The sequence below is a fragment of the Protopterus annectens genome, chromosome 1.part2, assembly GCF_019279795.1.
Source record: "Protopterus annectens isolate FY-2018-M chromosome 1.part2, PAN1.0, whole genome shotgun sequence".
Taxonomy (NCBI): domain Eukaryota; kingdom Metazoa; phylum Chordata; order Ceratodontiformes; family Protopteridae; genus Protopterus; species Protopterus annectens.
The window spans coordinates 562,876,389-562,900,087 of record NC_056727.1 but is presented as its reverse complement, the minus strand read 5'-3'; positions in this window follow the sequence as shown (position 1 = coordinate 562,900,087).

Below are 23,699 nucleotides of genomic sequence, written 5' to 3'. Positions count from 1 at the left end.
TAACACAGTAATATTCCAGCTATCACATAAATAAATTTGTAGATTCCTAGAGCTTACAAGACAGAGTATGTCCATGGACTGTAAGCACCTTGCCAATGCCCAACATTATAAGGCACTTCCTGACTTCAGGAAGGCAAAACAAGTCATGGATGAGATTAATGTATGGGTTTCCATCCAATGTTCAGTGTTTGCCTTAAAGAAAGCAATGGTATTGCTATGTTTTTTATATAACTGAAAAATATTCTAGAAATGGGGAAGCACTGAGTTCTAAATCTCTCCCTACAGCATGCCCTATTTATATGTCAATGGAGAGTCAGGACTTTAGCAGTTACATTTGTGGAGGTATAGGAGATCAAGTTAAACATAAATCACTGTAAAGAGCTCTATAAGAGACAGAGTAAAGGGATGGAGATTAAAGCCTGTCTTGGTAGTTGGTGTGATGATGTGAGGTAGTGCCAGCTATGCCAGGGGGAGTAGGGCAGTGAGTGTGTAATATATGCCAGCACAGCTAGCTGGAATTTTGTAAAGAATTATATGTCATTTGAATATCAAACTGATTTGTACACATGTGTGTGTTAAAAATGTAATTTGTGAAGTTGCTTGTATTAAAAATGTATCAACAGTGGGTCCTGATGGACAAAAAAGAAATACACATGTATGTCAGATTGTATTGTTGTAACTAATGAAATGTATATATTTTAACAGAGCATACTGGAAGGGAAGGGTTTAAGTTCAGCCCAGCTAACCTTAAGAAAGACAGCCTGAAATTAAATGACTTGGTTTAGGTCATAGAGGTTTTATCTCACAGGTCTGAATGCAGCCAGAGACACAATGTCTGTGAAAAGCCTGGGCTGGGTTTCTGGTCTATTGTCCTTAGTGGTGAACTAACTGCTACCCTGGGGTGCCAGAGAATGGTGTGTTAGTTTCTACAGAAAGGGTGGAGTGCCAGAATTGTTTTACAGTTTCTAGATGCTGCAATAAATCTTAGCTAAAGTCCTGTGTATGTATTGTGACACATCAGTGCCTAATCCTGGGTCATTTTCTAGTCAGCGGGTAGTGTGGTAACCACAGAGTCAGGTGACCAGATGCGATGTCATTCTGTAGCCAGCACCGAAAATGTATTTGAATACTGATGAGATATGTGAGGGGTGCACTCTGTTTTTGGACCTGACAAGACATTCATCCACTTTCTTCTTGCCTTGCTTTAGTAAGTAACTAGGGAACAGTAATTCTTCAGTCAGTTAAAAATATACTGAGATTAACTAAATGCTGTTTTTATGTATCTGTCTGAGCTTTTCCATCTGTGTTGTTTTTTATACTTTCTGTGATTGAAACTGTGGTGTCTATTGTAATTAGATACTCACTATTGTCATTTTTTTATTATTTATTATGAAATATATGTAAATCTTTCATTGTGGCTGGTCTTTTAGAAAATATTTAACCTGTGAGAGTATTTGCATTTATTTAAAGTCTGAGGAAGCGTCTGTTAAGACATGAAAGCGCTAACTTTATTAAACTGTTTTATTAGCCCTTGGCCATGTTTGCTACCTCTTTTTTGTTATTTTCTATGTTGACTTTTATTTGGAGGAGCTTAATTCAATGGTTCTTTGTTCATTTTTGTATCCACATTCCTGAAAGTCTTGCTGCTTGGTTTAACACTACCATTTGTGTAAATATTAATTTTACTAAATGTAATTGGGTACCCTGGCAAGAGCCTTAATGTAGTTGGCTTCAGGCATTCTGGTAACAGCAAATCTACCTTATAGTCTGGGTGGTGGTGGCAGAGCAGGCAATCTGTGTCAATCATTCCCAGGTGGTGAGTATGTGTGTGAAAATCAAATCTCAAAGAAAGTGTGTGTGTGACAGCTACTTTGAACAGGGACACTGAAAGCACTGATTTCACAGAGAGGGTGGTGGAGAACTTGGCTTGGAACACCTAGATAAGGACTCAGCTCTATAGTGGTCAGTGGGGAGTCTTATTTGGTGCCAAGGACTGCAGTGTGCATTCTCTGTGTGCTCTTAAGGCAAATTGTACTTGGTACAGAGGGCTGCATTTGAAAATATGGTGTGTGTCTATTTTTCACACAGTGAGCATTCCCCACCATTGGCAGTGGTATGGGTTGAGGCTCCTTGTTCACTGGCCGAGAGGAGGGATGTCATGTGTTGGTGAGCAGCGCTGGGATATTACTTGAACTTCTGTAGCCTGTGAGCAGTTTTCACTAAAGGTGTGTATACTCTCAGCAGCCCCAAGGTATACATACAGAGTTTCATTTTTCACAACAGTTTTATTTATTTTTTTTTTTAGATTAGTTTAGGCAGGGAAAGCAGGGAAAATATATCAGCAGAAGATTATGGCAAGCTGACAGTGAACCAGTTGGCTAATGTGTGCAAATCCAAAGGACTGGTGCATGCCAAACTGACTAAAGAAGAAATTATTTCAGCCTTAGTCACAGCTGCAGCACAGACCAGCAACCAGGAAGACGACCAATATGGTGATGGGGATGTGCAGCCCTCAGAAACAGGACAGTTCACTTTTTCCTCAGAGGACTTAAAAACCTGTAGAGTTAAAGAGACTTGAACAGGAGCCAAAACATATGGAATTAGAATCGACAGAGAGACTGCAGCATTTAGGTTCATAGGCTGGTACTAGGCTATCGGCCCTAAGGCCTATGCAAGCCTATCCATAACAATTCCCTGGCTATTTCTTCCCACAATATTTACTTCCCTGGACCCCTGTCTAGCAGGGCGACTGACATGATCCCATCCAATCATCAAGGTTCCTTTTGAAGAGGTGCTCTGCTTGACATGTATTGGCAGTCTATTCCAGAGTATGGGGAGTCTCTGGGTCAGGAACCTATTCATCCAGCATGTTTTGTTCATTGTGATGACAAGGTTTAGATCCCTGGAGCGTGTGGCTCTCAGGGATTGGGATTTCTGTAAGTGTAGGCTGAAGAAATGAGAAGCAGCATCAGTATGAGAGAGACATGCTGACTCTTTGACAGGAACATGCAGGTAATGGGGAAGGACATAACTGAACCCGAGAAGCAACAAAGGTCTGTAAATGTCTTTCACACTATAGAAAAGGTGATAATTTTATGTTTTATTCATATATTTGAAAGAGTATATAAACAGTTTGATGTTGACCAAGGGCTCTGTGTACAGTTCCTGACCCCCTTACTCCATGGTAAAGCTGTAACTGCTGTTTCTAAATTGTCTGATATTGATTGTTTAAATTGTGACAAGGTTAAACAATGTTTATTGGAATATTTTAAGTTAAAACCTAAAGCTTACAGAAAAAAAGACATAGGGCAGATAAAAGTTTATGCAATTATCTTGCTGAACTAAGCATTTATTGTCATAGGTGGGTGAGTGGCTGTCAGGTCACCACTTTTGAAAGGCTGGCAGACCTTTTGATGAGGGAACAAGCCCTTAGCACTTTGCCTGAGGACATGAGAATCTGGTTGGCAGACTGAGAGTGTAGATCTGCAGGTGAGCTGTGGAGAAAAGGGATCTCTGCCTGGCAAACAGGGCACCACTTAACAAGAAGGGGATACCCAGTGTTGCACATGTAAATAAGAGAACCCATGGTGGGCAGTCTAAATCACCCCAACATAGTCCACCAGTAAAAGGGGAAGCCAGTAGTTTAGGTACACAGCCATGATCAGGGTTTAGATGTTTTAAATGTAACTGGAGGGGCCATGTAGCATACAAATGTCCACTGAAGCAAGCTGAGGAACAAAAGGTGAGGGAGCCAGCAATTGGGAATAACAGCATGCCAGTGGTAAGTTGTATGGAGACACCAGGAGTACCAAACTATCACCGGAGTTTGTATCCTATCTTAGTGGATGGAAAACAGGCCACTGCCAAGAGAGACACAGCCTCTGACATAATCATTGTGAGGCCTGCAGTAGTTAAAGGAGAGCAGTACTTGCTTGGGCTTTCCACTCCAGTCAGAGCTTTAGGAGGATGGGCCCCATTCCAAAAACCTTTGGCCAGGGTTCACCTTGACTGGGAGGGTGGAAAAGGAAGCAAGCAAGTAGGTGTGCTTGAGGATGTAACTGCAGATGTCTTGATGTGGAATGAGTTTGATAATGCAGTACCTTGTGTGCATGCGGTTACATGCAGTCAGGCTTGGACACAGGCATGTTGGTCTGGTAGCTTGGGGGAGACCCAGACAGACCTCACACCTGAAGCCGGGGCAGGTGATGTGACTATTTCATGGAGGGAGCTACCCTGTAGAAGTGAGCCTGAAGGTGAGCCACAGCTGCTGATAGATACTGCTGTTCCCTTGGACAGGGTGACTGCAAGGACTGAGGTGAGTGGTAGTACCCCGGCTGACAGTGAGGCACCACTGTCAGAAGATACAAGACTTCCTGTGGGAGGGGGTTGGGAAGGGTCACAGAGGTAGAGGTGAGACAGGCTCAGCATCTCAGACCCTGCATTACAAGGCTTGAGGGAATTTGAGAGAACTTGCATTTAGTTAGTGGCACGGTGGTTCCATGTTGCTGAAAGTGTTGCTGCTTGGGTAAACACTACAGTATAAGTATTAATTTTACTAAGTGTAATTTGGTATCCTGGTAAGAGCCTTAAAGTAGCTGGCTTCAGGTGTTCTGGTAGCAGCAAATCTACCTTATAACCTGGGTGAAGGTGGCAGAGCGGGTAAGCTGGCTAACCTTTCACAGGTGTGTGTGTGTGTGTGTGTGTGTGTGTGTGTGTGTGTGTGTGTGTGTGTGTGTGTGTGTGTGTGTGTGTGTGTGTGTGTGTGTGTGTGTAAATCAAATCTCAAACAGAGTGTATGTGATACCTACATTAAACAGGGACACTGAGAGTGCTGATTTCACAGAGAGGGTGGTGGAGGACTTGGCTTGCAACACCCGGCTAAAGACTCAACTTTATAGTGGTCAGTGGGGTGTCTTATTTGGGGCCTAGCTAGAAAGCCCAGGGCCAGGACTGGAGTGTGCATTGTCTGTGTGCTCTTAAGGGAAATTGTAGTCAGTGCAGAGGGCTGCATCTGAAAATACTCTGTGTGTCTATTTTTCTCACAGTGAGCATTCCCCACTGGTGGCAGTGGTGAGTATTGAACTTCCTTAATTACTGGCCAAGAGGAGGGACATCACATTTGGGATTATTGGTCTGATGATCATTTTAGTTAGGAACCTCTGAGATCTTTGTAGCTGCATGATGTGCTGGATAGGTACATTCCAAAAAAGGAGCATTCTGTTCTTTAATTAGTCTGATCAGGGCAGAGTACAGCAGAATGGTAGCTTCATTTCATCTGTATCTGATAACTTTAGTTATGAATTGAGCTAGAAAGAAGAAATTTCTTACTACTGTCACTATGTGGTGGTCAAAGTATAGGGACTTGTCTGCAAAGGTATTGCGGTCTCTGATGGTTATATTAGTCTGAAATGGGGTGCTGTCTACCATAAGCATAAGGTGACAATGCTATACTTCTCTCCATTTAATTTAAACCTGTGTCTGATACACCATTGATTTGTAAGGCCCAGCCATTGCTATAGTAACACAGTATCAAATGTTGAGAGAATGGCAGCATCCATCTCAAAGTCATTCAGCAAATTTAGTTAGTCATATGTCTGGGTTAGTAGTCTGAAGATTTAAGAGGGAGATGTTAAATGGAAAGGTTCCCAGGACTGAGTCCTGAGGAATACTACAAGTCCTCTTTTTGCTTTCTGAGGTACTGCCTGATATTTTAACATGGGTGTTCTGTTTGTCAGCTTTGTCAGCATTGTACAATAAAAGGATATACATTTAGGTGATTAATCTTGTGTACAGTTTCAGCATAGGGAATAGTTTCAAAGCCTTGGCTAAATCCAGGTATACTGTATGACCTGCATGGTCACAATCTACAGCTTCAGTGACGTCCATGAAAAAGTTTATTAAATTAAGTAGACAGCATGTCTTTTTGACAAAATTACATTGTAGTATGCCTAGATCAATTAGCTTTTTTTCTTATAGCAGAGCTTATGCAATCAAATATATTATAATCCATAGCTTTGTAAATTAGGCTATAATTGAATAAGATCTGTAGAGCATACTGTAAAGTGTGTGTCCTATATCTTTAAGAAGTAGGAGAGGCTGTACTTGGACATATAAATTACAGACACGTGCAATCCCTTGTGCCATTTTGTAGAAGCAGCCAGAAAGTGAGCATGCATGATTGCAGTTGTTAGTTTGTATATAAGTTACTTAAGTTATAGTCAGTAAGCCTCTAGAATGATGTGTTTTTATAAAATAAAGCTGGTTGAACAGAACCCACGAAGACTCATTTATTTGTGTCCTAACATGAAAGCGACATGGTGTAAGAACCGGGATGGAAGAGAGAAGAATATTCCGAGCCATGAGATACAAAGATGATAGTGAAGGTAAAACTGAGAGAAAAGAGCACAAACATAGCCAGAGTGAATTAAAGGTAACGAGAAATAAAACAAATTATTTACTCGATGCAAAAGATGAAAAGGGGCATTGCAAGGGCACAAACTGCATTATCAGGCAAATAGAAAGTATGAGAAGTCTGTTAACTAAAGAAAATGTTTAAGATAAATGTATTTGATGAAACTTAACTGTAAAACAAAACAAGTGTGTTTATGACAAAGTTGGGCATGTTTAGAGTAAAATGAGCACAAGAAAAGTAGTTTGGGCATGAAAAGAGCTTAAATGAGCAAAACAAATACAATAATAAGGAAAGAAAAGGGCACATTAAGCAAAAATAAAGCAAGGCGACTGTATGTGTTTTGTCAAAGTGCTGTATTTGGGCATAACTACGACTTCGTATTCCATCAAGAACATAGCGAAAGTTATTCAAAGTACCTCAGAGTGTGTAAAAGTGCTTACAGTGTGTCCTTATTACTATGCATGTATTTCAAAGAGTTCATTGCGTGCAAAGTGCAACTGTTTTGTACAATACAGTGAAAGTATAGCTATTTTGAGAAATGTTTCTTGTGCTGGATGTGTCTATTCATAAACCGCCACCATTACAAGTGCTTCTTGTACTGTAAAGAGTTGCCTAGCAAGGTACCGCCATTTTGGGGATATTTCAGTGTGCTGTGTGCAGTTATTTACAAAGTACAATTACTTTGAAAAGTTGTTGAGTTTTGGGCAATAGATGTTCAATTTATTGACATTGTACAGATGCTTGACGTGTTTTTTACACTGACAAGAGGTGTTTTCTTGCAAAAAGATGACATTATTAAGAGTGTTAGAGTGCTCATGAGTTATTTAGTTGCATTGTAAAGTTTTTGAATGTTTCTTAAGGTGATGACTTTAGCAAATGATGGTATATGACTATAGCATTTCTGCCTTTACCGATAATATTCTGAAAGTATCAAAAAGCCAGAGAAGTTTATTTTGCAAAGTCCAGTAAAGTATTGAAAAGCCCAAGAAATTTATTTCACAAAGTCCAGTTATTCGAAAGTGTTATGAGTTTGTTCATTCGCATAATTCTGATAAGCCCATGGAAAATATAATTTCAGAGCACGAAGGCATTATACAAGTACCATTTATGCCAGAAACTTATGCATATGTGTATGTGTGTATATTCATGCTTATTCGCAAATGCCTTCGCTGGTATGTATTAATATGGCAGACGGATTTCAAACCCCCCTAACACTTGTGTTTGATCAGAATGTTGCAGAGAACTGGAGAATATTTAAGCAAGAATATGATGTTTTCATACAAGCAGCTTATGCAGATAGAGATGCATGCACAAAGGCATTCATTTTGCTAAACCTAGCAGGTCAGAGGCTATAGAAAGAGAGTGTTTATTTGCGTATGCACCAGCAGTGTATGACGGAGAAGGTGCAGACCCCCATATTGTTGTACATGGTGAATCAAGGGAAGATCCCGAGAGTTTGAAACGCAAGTTTAGAGAAATGTATAACCCCCCAGATGAATATTACATAAGAGAGGCATTTGTTTTACACAAGAGATCAGAAACCAGGGGAAACATTTGCAGCTTATATAACTAACTTGAGAAACAGAGCTAAAACATGTTGGTTTGGTGATCTCAAAGATGAGCTGATAAAGGACAGGCTTGTATGTGGCATTAATAGTGCTGCTGTGAGAAAGATTTTACTTTGTGACAGTGATTTAACATTGAGTAAAGCCATAGAGATTTGTCAGATCCATGAGGTGACAGAAAACATAAAAGTATGCTTGCGAGTGACAAGAACATGGTTTTAGTTGTATCCAGAGCAAATGTAGATAGTATGCAACACATGGCAAACAAGAGCAGACCTAAGCACATGGCAGCTACAGAGTTTCCAAAGAAACCACAAAGTTTTCTAGGAAGTTCCAAGAAAGGTCCAGGCTCCAGCACCAGCTCAGTGCAGTACAAACATGAATCAGCAAAACCCAAATCTAGTGTTATTGTTAGCTGTCGCAATTGTGGTCCAAATCATAAGTCTAAAAGAGGAAAGTGCTTAGCATTTGGTCAGTAATGTCAAAAGTATAAAAAAAATGAAACCATTTTCAAAAGTTTTGTAAATCAAGTAAGCCTCACACAGTTGTAAAGAAAGATGTCGCACAAAAATGCAAGTTGATAAAGTAGAGCCAAAGCAGTCAGCTTTTTCTGTAGATGGTGTATCAGTGCTTGGTGAAAGAGTTGATGCAGTAAACTTATTAAAAAGGAGTGAAATGTTTTGTACTGTCCAGATTAATGGAAAATCCACAGAGCTCAAAGTAGACACTGGGTCAAAGTGTAGTGTTATATCAGCAGACACTTTTTGCAAGAGTGAGAACTAATGAACAACTCAATGTAACCAGCAGTGTGAGACTTATTTATGGAGGTGAAGAAATGAAAACCGAAGGTTCAATGATGCTTTCATGTTATCTGGCCGAGAACTGTTACAACTTATTATTCTATATAGAATAAAGGCCAGTGCAGACTTTACTGGGTCTCAAAGATAGTTTAAGAATGAATATGCTTTCTTTTGCTAAAGAAGTTTATCATGTGAGTGCAGTTCTAATTTCTCCAAAGCCATTTTCTAAGAGTATGCTGATGTTTTCAATGACAAATTGAGCAAACTTCCAGTTGTGTATTCCATGAAATTAGACCCAGAGATCACCCCAGTAGTCAAACCAGCAAGAAGAGTTCCAATATCTATGCAAGATAAAGTTAAAACTCAGGTGGATAAAATGGTGCAGCAGGTGTGATTTGTCCAGTCACAGAACCAAATGAATGGGTATCGTCCATGGTAGCCACTCATAAAAAAGCCTCAGATGAAATCAGAATATGCATTGACCCAAGAGATTTGAAAAAAGAATTAAAAAGACCGTATCATCCAATGTGCACAATCAAAGAAGTTGCAGCTATAATACTGAATGCCACTGTATTTTCTGTTTTGGATGCGAAGAGTTTATTTTGGCAAGTATTGCTTGATCACAATTCCTCATTTCTAACTACTTTTGGTACTCTGTTTGGCAGATATAGATTGCTGAGTATGCCATTTGGAATAAATTCTGCAAGTGAAGTCCTCCAGCATGCAAAGGAACACATTTTTGGGGGTTATCATTGTGCCATAATAGTAGATGATCTATTGGTTGGAGGTAAGGGTGAAGCAGAGCATGACAGAAACTTCAAGAAAGTTCTACACAGAGCATGTGAAGTGAACTTAAAGCTCAATCCCCTGAAGTGCAAATTCAGACTTCCAGAAATTATGTACGTAGGTCATTTGTTTACAAGTATAGGCTTGAGACCTGACCTGACCAAGCAAGCAGCTATTCTAGAAATGTCAGTGCCAGACAATGTACAAAGTTGACAGTGTTTTCTGGGAATGGTCAATTATTCAGGCAAATTTATAGCAGACTTTAGTGAACTGACATCATCTTTAAGAGAGCTAACATGCAAAAATGTTGCATGGTCATGGTTAGAACATCATCAGAAGGCATTTGATGACCTTAAGCAGAAAATTTCCACCCCACCTACGTTAAGATACTATGATGTGAACAAACCAGTTATTCGTTCCTGTGATGCTTCAAAATTTGGCCTAGGTGCAGTTATACTTCAAGAGGGCAGACCAGTAGCATCAAGAACACTAACCCAAACTGAGCTGCAGTTTGGTCAAATTGAGAAAGAGCTTTTGGCAATAGTATTTGCGTGTTCCAATTTGCATGATTATATTTATGGTCGAGCTATTCAGATTGAAACTGATCATCAACCTCTAGTTGCTATTCTAAAGAAGCCTATTCATTCCACTCCAGTGAGAATATAAAGAATGATGCTCAAATTCCAAAAGTATAATTTCAAATTGGTCTACACTAAAGGCAAATTGCTCTACCTGGCTGATACCGTATCCAGATCATGCAGAAGTACATCAGAACAGCTTGATGCAGAAAATATTGACTTTGATGTGATGTCAGTGCATAATTTTTCAATCACTAGACTTGATGAGTTAAAAAATCACACTCGGACTGATCCAATTGTACAGAAGCTCAATCACTTTATTAATGTTGGATGACCGTCAAAGCAATCTAGTGCATCACCTGAGGTGCAAGCATATTTTCCTTATAAAGATGAATTGTTGATGGAAAATGGCATTATTTTCAAAGGTCTTAAAATTGTTTTCCTGCTTCCTTACAACAAGAATATATCCAGATGTTACATCGTGGTCACCCAGGATTCACATTCACTAAAAGAAGAGGAAGAAAATTAGTATTTTGGCCTGCATTATCAAAAGACATCGATAGAGTTATTTCTTCTTGTTTAGTATGCAATAGTATTAGATCACATTTTGCAAACAGAACCACTTTAGCTAAGTCCAATTCTTGAACTACCTTGGTCTACTGTAGTAATTGATATATTTGAGTGGAACAATTAAAACTACTTAGTTTTGGTAGACTCTTATTCAAATTGGTTTGAGATTGATTTACTACCTATCTTAACCTCAACTACTGTTTTTACTAAGTTGAAACATCATTCCTCATGGTAGTCCATACAAACTTTTTTCTGACAGTGGCACTCAATTCACTAGCCAGTTGTTTCAGAACTTTGCAAAAGAATGGGAATTTGTGCAGGTCACTAGTAGTCCTGAATATCCTCAGTCCAATGGTCTTGCTGAATGTGCAGTGCAAGAGTGCAAAGCAATTTCTTGAAAAGTCAAAGCGTGACAATACCGATGCATTCTTGAATTTGCTTACTCTCAGAAACATACCATGTGATGATATTCTTGGCTCTCCTGCTCAAAGACTACTTTCCAGGCAAACTAGAACACACCAAAGAATCTTTACACAGCTTATTTTATGTCCCATGATAATAATTGTTTCAATCCTTGTATCTACATCTGACAGTACTGTACCTGACAGAAGTATGCAGACATCACGTTTGCTATTTGACTGTAGGGAAATATCCAAAAAAGCACATCATCAGTCTTTTCCCAGAAATCTCAGGGAATTTAGTGTAAAAACATTCAAGTTTATAGGCAATAGTCTAAGCAAAACTCCCCTGCTTACCTTTCCTGTACTCAGCAATTACATCTTTCAACCCTTCTAAATTAGCATCTGAAAGATAGTTCCAAGCCAATTCCAAATGTTTGCATTGGTCACAGTATAGCTTAATAAACATGTCTCACAGAGGCAAACTGTGGCATCAGTACAGTAGAAACAACACTACTATCTCTTTTAACATTTTAAGAAGCCATAAACTGCGCAAGGAACATGAGATTAAACACGAAGAATTAATGCTTCATGATCAGTCTTTTTATCTTCCAGAGTTCTTCATAAATAGTTATACAATTCACATTGTGAGTACTATATTACATTGCCACGCTTCTGCTCTCATATCATAATGCATTAATGATGCACAAGGTCTGTTTCAAATTTTTAAATACTGAATAGATGAAGATTTTAATTATATTGACCACTGTTGCAGTAGTCTTAGCTATATGTGGATATATCCTGTCAAGGATATAACAGCCAGACAGCTTCTAAAGCTTCATGGCTCCTTCCATGAGACTAAACTGTCAGGCAGCTTGAGCTGAGCTGACTAAAAGACAAGCTTGAGCACCAAGCCCTCTAGAGATTTATTGTCCCTAACAGTACACTCTTCTAAGGCTTTTGAGGATTGACGGTCGGCTTGTGGTGTTCCTTTGCTGTGTACATAAGTTCCCTCTGGGGGAGAAAAACTTCCATTTTCAAATAATTGTTACTGTTTTATTACATTCTTTTTCAGTATAGTTATTTTACAGCTATGAACTTTGTGTTTTAACAGACCGTTACTAGACTGTATTGTACTTTTAAATGGGAGTACTCTTTTTTCCTACCAATTTAAACATTTTTAAAGTAACTGAAAAACATTTTGTTCCTGTGGAGAAATTGTTTATTTTACTTTTTTGGGATGGCAAAGTGTTTTAAAGTGCTTTTTCTGTGAAAACGTGCCTTTAAAGATTTAGTTTTACCAGCATTTGCTGCTTGTCCTTACCAGGAAAGAGAGACCATTTTCTGCTTGACCATGGAACAAACTATCGGTCCCAAGGTCGATCCTTCTTCCAGCCACAGAAAGAAAAAGTTAAGCAAACAACCTTTATCACCACAGCAGGCTATCAATTTGCTTCAGCTGCAGGTGGGTGACTCTGCTGTGGTGACTTGTTGTACCTCTGACTTCTTGTCTTTTACCCCAGATACCACTAGTATAGCACCTACAGCCACTGAGGACCAGGGGTTAGCCACATCCTCTGCAGCTCTTGGAGTCTCCTCAGCGGGCAAGGGAGAGACGCTCTTACCAGACCTGGTAGAGGGAACATGGTAGGTTTCCCTGTTGTGTCAGAATACTGTGCGCATCCCTGAGAAAGATGCTACTGCCATTAGTAATGTGGTTAGACCCATTTTTCCTCTCAAAAAGGAAAAGAAAACTAAGCATGGATCTATTCCTCTTCAAATTTCATTAGATAGGAGTAGTTTACTGAGCCTGGCTCAGGGTTTAATCCACGCTATTGATCCTTTGTGTAAAGTAGTTTCTGGTGAAAGAAAGAGGGATACCTATTTTCCTGATGAGATTCAAGATTCTGAATCTCAACAGGAAGATGAAGGGAAAGATACAGAGTTTTCTTCTCAGATTTCTGATTCAGACTCATAGGGGTGCTCAGTTTCTGATTATTCCTGTGGGGGGGGGTTCTCTTCTTCTCAGACTATTGCTAGAATGTACCAGTGTTTTCAGTGGGAGAACACTGAGGTTTCTCAGTTCTACAGAAAATACTATGACTTGTTACACATGGAATTTCCAGAACCTTCGCCCATTCCTCCAGTTCTGTCTGTTTCAGAGGATGTGAGTGTTTCTGCCTGCAGTTTTGCTGATAGTCAGCCAGCTGCCCCTAAAAGGCAGATAGGATGTATAAAGTTCATCAGTCTTTTAAGTTCTTACACAATAATCCCAAGCATGACCCAGCAGCTATAGTTTTAGTTGATCCTACTGCTGCTAAACACTTAATTCCAATCCTACTGTTCCTGATAAGGATGTGAAAAGTATCTTTGCTTTTTTTTTCACTGAAAATAGCTTCTGCTGCTTACTTTAAACTAGCCTGAACTGTTTTTTTACTGATTACTGCATTTATTTTTAAAATTGCACTTAAAGTTACATTTAGTCGAATTTAGTCGAAAGTTTGCTTGTTTGTTTGTTTAATTGAACTGTGGAGGCTGCCCACTAAAGTGTGCTAGCCTGTGTAACTAATTTATCACTGTCTCTGCATTTTCTGTGTATTTCTGCAAAAAAAAAAAACAAACAAATAATCCTTGTTTTCCGCCTTTTTCGACTAGTTTAGACCAGTATACAGGCATTGCTGTATTCTGGGCTGTGGTGTAGTTCCTGTGTTGTCCATTACCTTACTTGGATAAAAGGAAGTTTCTTTGCTCACCAGTGGGAGTGGGGAGCCTTGAGCAGCCTACCTATCCTTGGGGGAAGTGACCTCAGCACAAGAAGCTGTTAGTAATTGGTTGTTTGGGACCATTCCTAGCTCTTTTGTAGTTCACTGCTTAAAATCTGCCTCTGGGCGTTTTTTTCTGGCTATACTGCTCAGACAAGCTCCACGTGGGTTTACAGAGTGGTCCTAGCAGCAAGGAACTCGAAAAAGCGACTACTTTCTGGATTTAAGTATCTTTGCTTTTTTTTCACTGAAAATAGCTTCTGCTGCTTACTTTAAACTAGCCTGAACTGTTTTTTACTGATTACTGCATTTATTTTAAAAATTGCACTTAAAGTTACATTTAGTCGAATTTAGTCGAAAGTTTGCTTGTTTGTTTGTTTAATTGAACTGTGGAGGCTGCCCACTAAAGTGTGCTAGCCTGTGTAACTAATTTATCACTGTCTCTGCATTTTCTGTGTATTTCTGCAAAAAAAAAAACTAAAAAAATCCTTGTTTTCCTGCCTTTTTCGACTAGTTTAGACCAGTATACAGGCATTGCTGTATTCTGGGCTGTGGTGTAGTTCCTGTGTTGTCCATTACCTTACTTGGATAAAGGAAGTTTCTTTGCTCACCAGTGGGAGTGGGGAGCCTTGAGCAGCCTACCTATCCTTGGGGGAAGTGACCTCAGCACAAGAAGCTGTTAGTAATTGGTTGTTTGGGACCATTCCTAGCTCTTTTGTAGTTCACTGCTTAAAATCCGCCTTTGCACGGCTTTCTTGTGATGCGTCGCATAAGCGCGCCGGTTAAACAAGGTTAAACTTTTTCTGGCTCCGCCAAGTCTGCTCTTCAATTTTTCCCTTAGAACTGTTCTACTTGCAATCTAAACAGCCTATACTCTATCTGAAAAGCACAGCACTTGCTCCTAAAGCATTTTGTATACAGGTAAAGCACTCTTAAACAAACGAAAAGTACTTCCTTCACCTAAAATCTGTTGAGTACCCATTTCCCTATAGGTCCTTTCTGACTCAGTTACACAGCAATCTTTTCCACTATTTCTAGCATGTCGAAGGGTCAGTTGCTAGCGTCCTCTCCTGTTCAGCTGGTGAATCTGGGAATCTTGAGGCAATGTTACAATTGCCTCATGTACACAGACAACCCTCTCCTCCTCCCAACAAATACAAATATATGCGAGAGATGCAACTATATAGCCAAACTGGAGGCTGAGCTCTCTCAATTCAGTACTGGCAAGACCAGTCAGGAGGAGAAGGTAACCACGCACACCACAAACCCAGTCTCACATAGAACTATCACAACTGCAAACCAAACACATAAACACACAAAAACATACTCGGAGGCGCTGATTAAAAATCTACCAAAACAACAGAGGCCTCCAAAGCAGACACCCAAGCAACCACCACCTCAAGACATAGCAAATGCAACACATAGTTCACAAAGTCAGTGTGCTAAACAGTCACAGCCCTTAAGGCCAAACAACATGCCAGACGCACTTGTAATAGGTGACTCCATAGTCAGGCACACTGACGTCCCGCTCACCAGACTGAACAAGGAGAGGGTCACAGTAAGCTGCCTGTCGGGAGCTAGAATCCGCCACATAACACAAGCACTCAGGTCACTCCACAGCAAGTACAAATATGACTCAGTCATTGTACATGCAGGTGTAAACGACCTGAGACGTACCTCCCTGGACTACATGAAAAGAGACATAGAGGAGCTCTCTGATTATGTAGCCCAGGCCGGTATGACCCTGACCCTGAGCAGCATCTTACCCTCATCAAGAATGATGCCACAGTACAAAGACAAAATGATCAGTTTTAACAATTGGCTTAATTACTGGTGTCATTCTAAGGGGATCCAGTGTCTGTCTGCTTGGGATGACATGCTTGACAAGCCACGCTGCTTCGCAAGGGATGGTTTGCACCTGTCACCCCTGGGCTTCCGGATATTGGCCAAGGCTCTTGCCACCCCATAGTGCCTTTTTAGGCAAGGCTCAAATGACAAACCTACCTCCCTAGAAAACACAAGTGGAAAAAACTAAGGGTAATGCTGCTCAATGCCAGAAGTCTAAACCTCAAGATGCATGCCCTCGAAGCCCTTCTCAGTATGGAGAACATCGATGTCTGTGCAGTGACTGAAACCTGGTTCAAGGCTACTGAGAGCACCCCAGCACTATCAGGTTTTACCTCATATCATGCTTTCCGGCCCCAAAACTTGGACAGAACCACAAAAGGAGGGGGAGTATCCATTTTCATCAAAGATACCCACACCTCCAGGTTAGTGGCAATGCACGAAGCATCGGAGACTATCCAGGTGCAACTAACCTTAGGCAAAACTGCCTTACAGTTTGTAGCATGCTACAGACCACCCTCTCAAACTCAGGAACCCCACACAGCCTTCCTGAAGACACTGGAGAGTATGAATGTCTCTCCAAATACCATCATTTTGGGAGACTTCAACTACCCAAACATAGACTGGGAACATTACTCAAGCCCCAACACTCTAGCCCAAAGGTTCTTAGAATTCATAAACTCAAATGCAATGGAACAACTAGTCACCATTCCCACAAGAGGAGACAATATACTAGACCTGATCATCACAAACATGGGGACAAAATGCTCCACACGAAGTACATCCCTCTTTGGTAAGATCAGACCATAAATTAATCTCACTGGAAATCCAGATCGGGCGGGGACCCCGTGCACAAAAGACCACAGTGAAGAACTTCTCAAAAGCAAACTTCACACTTCTTAAGACTGAAGTGGTATCTTTCAAGGCCCCTGGGCCAGTGGAAACCACAACCCACACTGCTGAATCCCTTGCAAATGCCTTCTATGGGCACCTTCAAGAATGCATGGATCATGCAATCCCAAATAAAACCAAGACCCATTCCCCCAAAGGCAGGTGACTGGTCTGGTGGACCCCAGCCATAAACAAACTTTACAACAGAAGGAGGAAGCTACTACATGACAGAGCAAAATCCCTAAAAGGAAAGGCATCTCTGATCAGTACTAGCAAAAACTACGATCACTCATAAAATCATCCAAGGCCAACTTTGAGAGAAAAATCGCAAATGACACAAAAGAAAATCACAAGGCCTTCTTTAGCTATGTTAGAAACCTGGGTGGAAACTCCCAGATATGCTCAGAGTTAGTCCAAAATGACACAAAATACACTGAACCCACTGACATTGCCAACATTCTGGCAGACAGGTTCAGTGCAAATTTCTCCTCCCCCCCAAAAGGAGAAATAACTATCCCAGCAGAGTGTAGCCTCCCTAACATCTCAGATGCCCAGGTGAGAGCCACCCTCTCTAAAGCTAAAAACACAGCATCAATGGGACGGATGGTGTCCCGGGCTGTGTGCTACATGAACTCCAAGAGGAACTAAACCCACACATAAGGCTGCTGTTTAATCTTAGCCTTACCACAGGATACATACCCAAAGAGTGGCGTACGGCAACAGTGGTCCCACTTCACAAAGGCGGTGCTTCTACGGACCCTGGAAATTACCACCCCATAAGCCTGATGAGCCTGGTCTGCAAAGCTATGGAGAGGATCATTATGGAACTCATAAACAAAGACATTGGGGACCTACAGACATTGGATCCTACCCAATTTGGCTTTGTCAAGGGCAGATCCTGCCTTCTGAACTTGGTCGACTTTTTGAAACAGTCACTAAGGCCATTGATGAGGGTAAGGCAGTTCACACAGCCTACCTTGACCTTGCAAAGCCTCTGACACAATACCCCACTCGGGCATCATAGACAAACTCACCAGCTTAAATGTAAACCCATATGTCACAAGATGGGTTGCAAACTGGCTCAAGGACAGAACCCACAGGGTCAGAGTTGCTGGAGCTATGTCAGACTCTAAGCCAGTCACAAGCGGTGTCCCACAGGGCTCAGTCCTGGGACCCTTCTTGTTCGGCATTTATTTTTCCGAGGTACAGGCAAACATAGGAGGATTGTGGCTGACAAAGTTCGCAGATGACTGCAAACTGGGCACCATAATTGATACTCCAGCGGACACAAACATCCTTCAGAGAGGCCTCATAGAAACGGATAATTGGTGCCAGAGCCATGGCCTTAAGCTAAATGCCAAAAAATGTATAGTCATACCCTTTGGGAAAAACAAGGTACCGACAAATTACCACATAGGCGGTAATCCATTAAATGGAAGAGGTAAACAGGGACCTAGGGACCCAGGTTGACAGTAACCTCTCATTTGACACTCACATTGCCAAAGTGGTTAGGAAGACCTTCTATATTGCCCACCTTATCATGAAGGGTTTCACATCTAGATCAAGAGAGGTCATTGTGCCCTGTACTCTTCTCTTATCAGGCCAATGATTGAGTACAATGCCCCATTTGGGATGTATCTCACCCGACACCTGCAGCAGTTGGAAAGACCCCAAAAGTTCCTCACCAAGAGGATAAAGGGTCTTAAACATATGTCATATGCTGCCCGACTGAAAAACTCCAGCTCTGTTCAGTCGCATACCGCCTACTCAGAGGTGATCTGTGCCTGACGTACAAGGCCATGTCCAATCCTGAATTAATGGACATGCTCCACCTCAAAAAATCCAAATCCATCAGAGCCACAAGAACAAGTGACTTAAACCTCAACACAGAAATAAATAGAACGTGCTGGAGGGACAGATTCATAACCCAGAGGCTTCCTACACTCTGGAACAGAATCCCAGTCCATGTTAGGCAGAGCCCCTCACTGACTCTATTCAAGAGAAATCTTGACGAGTGGATGGGAGATCGTAGGTTTACCCCGGGGGTCATCTCTTTGTCACTACTAGACAGAGGCATAGTAAACTAAACCCTAAAAGGGCGTAGTATTCTCATCCTAAGGGGTGGTGTAAGCCACATACACTCTGGCTAGGCTTATAAATGCCCTAGGGCAGATAGCCTAGTACGGACCTATGAACCTATGACCCTATTAATAAGTATGGGAAAAAGCATATACTTCTGCAACTTTGATTTTCAGAATTTTGAATTGTCAGTCTCTGTGTTAAAGTTTGTTCTAATTGTGAAAGCATGAGGAATGTTTTATCTGCAGTTTCTTCTTGTGAGGAAAAATCTGCTTTAAATAATTTAGTTTCTTCTATTGCACAGGTTATTAGTCATTTTTTACAGTGTGTGTATATATGACTTTGTTGATATTTCTTCCAGGGGCTATGGTCACTGGTACTGTTTTGAAGAGGTTTCCATGGCTGCATTTTTAGAACCTCCCAGGTGACGTTACAAATGAGATTTTAAATTCTCCTTTGGATAGCGATTTAGTTTTTGGCCCCTCTGTCACAGAGGTAATCAAAAAGTGTGATGAAAATGGTAAGCTAATCTAGAGAATCTCTAAGATTTTTCAGCCCCCCCCCCCCCTTTCCAAATTTTCTCAAGGATTCTCAAACCCCTCATCCAGTTTTGGCAACAAACAAAATAAACAGTCTCAGCAAAATACAGGTAAACTGACGTTTAAGATGAAATGGCATGGGGATTCCAAAAAGAACCCACAAACCACACAAAACCAAGAATAGGCTCTGTCTGACTGATTATTCAAGAGACCTTGTGATCCCTTCTCACCCTGGCCTCTTTTTTCTTTTCCCATCCAGTTGTCAAGATTTTTCTTAAACAGGGCTAATGAGGTGCTCTGCTTAACATGAATGGGCAGTCTGTTCCAAAGTATGGGGATTCTCTAGGACAGGAACCTATCCCTCCAGCATGTTTTGTTTATTGTGGTGACAAGGTTTAGATCCCTGAAGTATGTAGCTTGGAGGGATTGGGATTTCTGTAAGTGTAGCATGTCCAACAGTGCTGGGTTTGATATGGCTTTGTATGTTAGGCAGAGATCGCCTCTGAGTAGGTGATATGCGATGGAGGAGAGCTGGAGGTTTTTGAAATGGTCTGCACAGGGCATCTGATTGAGGCCGGTGATCCACTTTGTGAGGTATTTCTGTGGCCTTTCCAGTTGTTGTAAATGTCTTGTGAAGTGCATACCAAATGGGGCGTTGTACTCTATAATAGGTCTAATGAGGGATGAATAGAGAGGAACAATGGCCTCCTTTTTTCTGGATGAGAAACCTTTTGTAATGAGGTATGCCACGTAGAAGGATTTCCTGACTACTGTGGCAATGTAGTTATCAAAGGAGAGACTACTGTCCACCTGTGTCCCTAGGTCTCTTATCACACTTTCTGTGTTACGTGGACTACCATCTTTGTGGTAGTTCATGGGTACATGGTTTTTCCCAAGAGGGATGACTATGCATTTTTTGGTGTTGAGCTTGAGGCCATGCCTTTGACACCAGGCATCTGTCTCAGTGAGGCCCTTTTGTAGAATGTCCACATCATTTGGGGATTCGATAATGGCTCCCAGTTTGCAGTTGTCTGCAAACTTTGTTAGCAATAGAACCTCTATGTTGGCATGGACTTCAGAGAAGTAGATACCAAACAGGAGAGGACCCAGGACTGAACCCTGTGGTACTTCACTTGTCACTGGCCTGGAGTCAGATTTGGAGTCAGCTACTTTCATGGTGTGGGTTCTGTCAGTGAGCCAGTTGGCAACCCATCGTGTGATATAGGGATTTATGCCCAGTTTAGTGATTTTATCTATGATTCCAGAGTGGGGAATGGTGTTGAATGCCTTAGCAAGGTCTAGATAGGCTGTGTGAACCACTTTACCCTTGTCCATGGCTCTGGTGACTGCTTCAAAGAAGTCAATCAGGTTTAGGAGACATGATCTGCCTTTCATGAACCAGAACTAGATGGAGTCCAGAGTTTGAAGGTTAACTATGTCACTGTTTATAAGTTCCGTGATGATAAATTACATGGCTTTGCAGATCAGGCTCATCAGGCTAATGGGGTGGTAGTTCCTGGGTCCTTGGTGGATCCCCCTTGTGGAGTGGTATAACCGTAGCTGTGCACCATTCAGTAGGCACAAAGCCTGAAGTGAGGCTATGATTCAACATGGTACTTAGGTGGGGTGCCAGTTCATTTTGTAGTTCTTGCAGAACACAACCCAGGATGTTGTCTGTTCCCATGGATGCTGTGTTCCTGGCTTTGGAGAGTGAGTTTTTTGCCTGTGCAGCTGTGATTACCGGGACTTGGTATTCTTCCAGTATTGAGAAGGGCCCTTTAGGGGGTGAGAGGGGGATGAAGTTAGCACTGAACCTATCTGCCAAGATGTTGGCAATATCAGTTGGTTCTGTATATTTAGTGCCATTGTGCTGTAACTTAGAGCAGATCTGAGTGTTGCAATTGAGATTTGTGACATAGCTATAGAATGCCTTGTGGTTGTATTTAGAATCTATGGTGATTTTGTTTTTGTAACTAGCTTTGGAGGATCTTATGAGGGATCTCAGCTTCTTACTGAGGCCAACAAGGGAGGTTTTCCAATCTTGGGATTTTACTCTTTTTGCAACAGTTTCTTTCTTTTGTTGTAGAGTTTGTTTATGGCAGGGGACCACCAGATTGGCTTCCTTTTTTTGGAGGAGAGTGTCTTGGTTCTATTTGGGATGGCACGGTCCATGCACTCGTGTATGTGTTCCTACAGTGCAGTGGTGTAAGATTCATCAGTCATACTTCTACTTTCTGTCTGCATGGGTGTTGTGAAGTTTGCCACGTCTGTCTTGAGAAGCATGAAGATGGCTCTGGAAAAGTTTTTTTATGGTGGTTGCCTTTGTGGGAGGGGGGTGGGGGTGAGATGTGGATGTCTAGAGTGATTAGCTTATGGTCGGATCTGACCAAAGAGGAGCTGACCTCTGGTGTGGAGCATCAGTCACCCATGTTGGTAAGGACCACGTCTAGGATATTGGTGCCCCTGGTGGGGGTATGGATATGTTGATCCAAGGGGTTGGAATTTATGAATTCCAAAAATCTTTGAGCAAATTTGTTGGTACATGAGTAGTTTTCCCAGTTTTTGGTGGAGTAATTGAAGTCACCCAGTATTAGGGTATTTGATTGTACCTTAATACTTTCCAGTATGTTAAGAAAAGTGGAGTGGGAATCATGGGGCATGGTGTGGGATCTGTAGCAAGCTAAAATTTGGATTGATGTCTTGCCTAGTGTTAGTTACACCTGGAAAATCTCAGATGCATTATGTTGGGCAACTAGCCTGGAGTTGTGGATATCCTTGGTGAATATGGACACGCCTCTGCCTTTAGTGTTTTGGTCCAGGTTGGGTGGCCAAAAGATGTGGTATGAATTGTAGCCTGGTATTGCAGGGCTGCTCTCTGGAGCCTTGAACCAGGTCTCTGTCACTGCACAGATATCAATGTTCTCCATTTTGAGGAGTGCCTCGAGAGAGTGCATTTTGATGTTTAGACTTCTAGCATTGAGTAGCATTACCCTCAGATTTTGCTTACTTGTATGTGTTATGGTAGTAATTTTGTCATTTGAACCCTGCCTAAAAAAGGCACTATAGGGGTGGCAAGAGCCTTTGCCAGTATCCAGAAACCCAGGGGTGACAGGTCCAGGCCATCTCTGGCAAAGCATCATGGTCTGTCAATCATGTCATCCCAGGCAGACAGATACTGGCTCCCCTTAGAATGACAACAGAAGCTTAGCCAATTGCTGAAGTCAATCATTTTGTCCTTGTACTGTGGTATAATTCTGGGCGATGGCAGGATGCTACTCAGGGCTAGGGTCATACCTGCATGGGCTACAAAATCCGAGAGCTCCTCCATGTCTCTTTTCATGTAGTCCAGGGAGGTATGTCTCAGGTCATTCATTCCAACATGGACAATGACAGAGTTGCATTTGTTCTTGCTGTGGCGTGACCTGAGTCCATGTGTTATGTGGTGGATCCTGGCACCCGACAGGCAGTTAACTGTACTTTTCTCCTTCTTTAGCCTGGTGAGTGGGACATCAATGTGCCTGACTATAGATTTGCCTATGACTAGTGTGTTGGGTATGTTGTTTTGCCTTAGGGGCTGAGGTTGAGTGGCACACTGGTTTTGTGAGCTATGTGCCGCTTGGGTTGTGTTGGGGGGTGGTGGCTGTTTGTGTTTCAGCTTCGGAGGTCTCTGTTGTTTGGGCAGATTTTTATTAAGAGCCTCCACAAATATAGGTGTGTGTTTTGTGTTACTATGTGTGGGTTTTGTTGGTGTAGGTTTTGAAGGACTATGTGTTCTGCGAGGTGTGGTGTAGGTTTTTACCTTCTCCTCTTGAATGACTAGTCGAGACTTGGCTGGAGAGAACTTGGCTATATAAGTGCATCTCTCACAAGTTGTAGTGTTGGGTGGTAGGAGAGGGTTGTCTGTGTACATGAAGTAATTGCTACATTGCCCCAAGATGCCCAGATTCACCAGGTGGACAGGAGAAAACACCGGGAGCTGACCCTTAGGCATGCCTGGATAGGTGCTTGTTTATTTAAGTACCAGAACTGTTTTTCTCTTTACTTAGTAAGGAGTTGAGTGCTGTAGCAATTTATAGAATATCTAGTGCTTACAACAAGTTCTAAACAAGTGCTGAGCTCAGAGAATCAGGTTTGAGTGCTAAGACTGGAAAACTGGCTAGTTCTAAGGGAACATTTGAAGAGTAGACATTGTGGCGCCAGTAATAGTTTAACCCTAGCTTAGCGGCACTGTGCGATGCACAAACCCGAGCTAACACAGGTTTTTTAAGCCAGAAAGTTGAAAAGGATAGAAATCAGCCCCACACAGCCAATGAGGTACAATTCCTGAGCTGGAAACCACTCCTCTAGCAACAGATAGGCAGCTCAATGCTTACCACTCCCACTGAGAAGCAGAAAGACTTCCCTCTACCACAGCAAAGTCTGGACAACTCAGAAACATAGAAATAAAGTCCTGAAACCAGAAAATATGGGATCC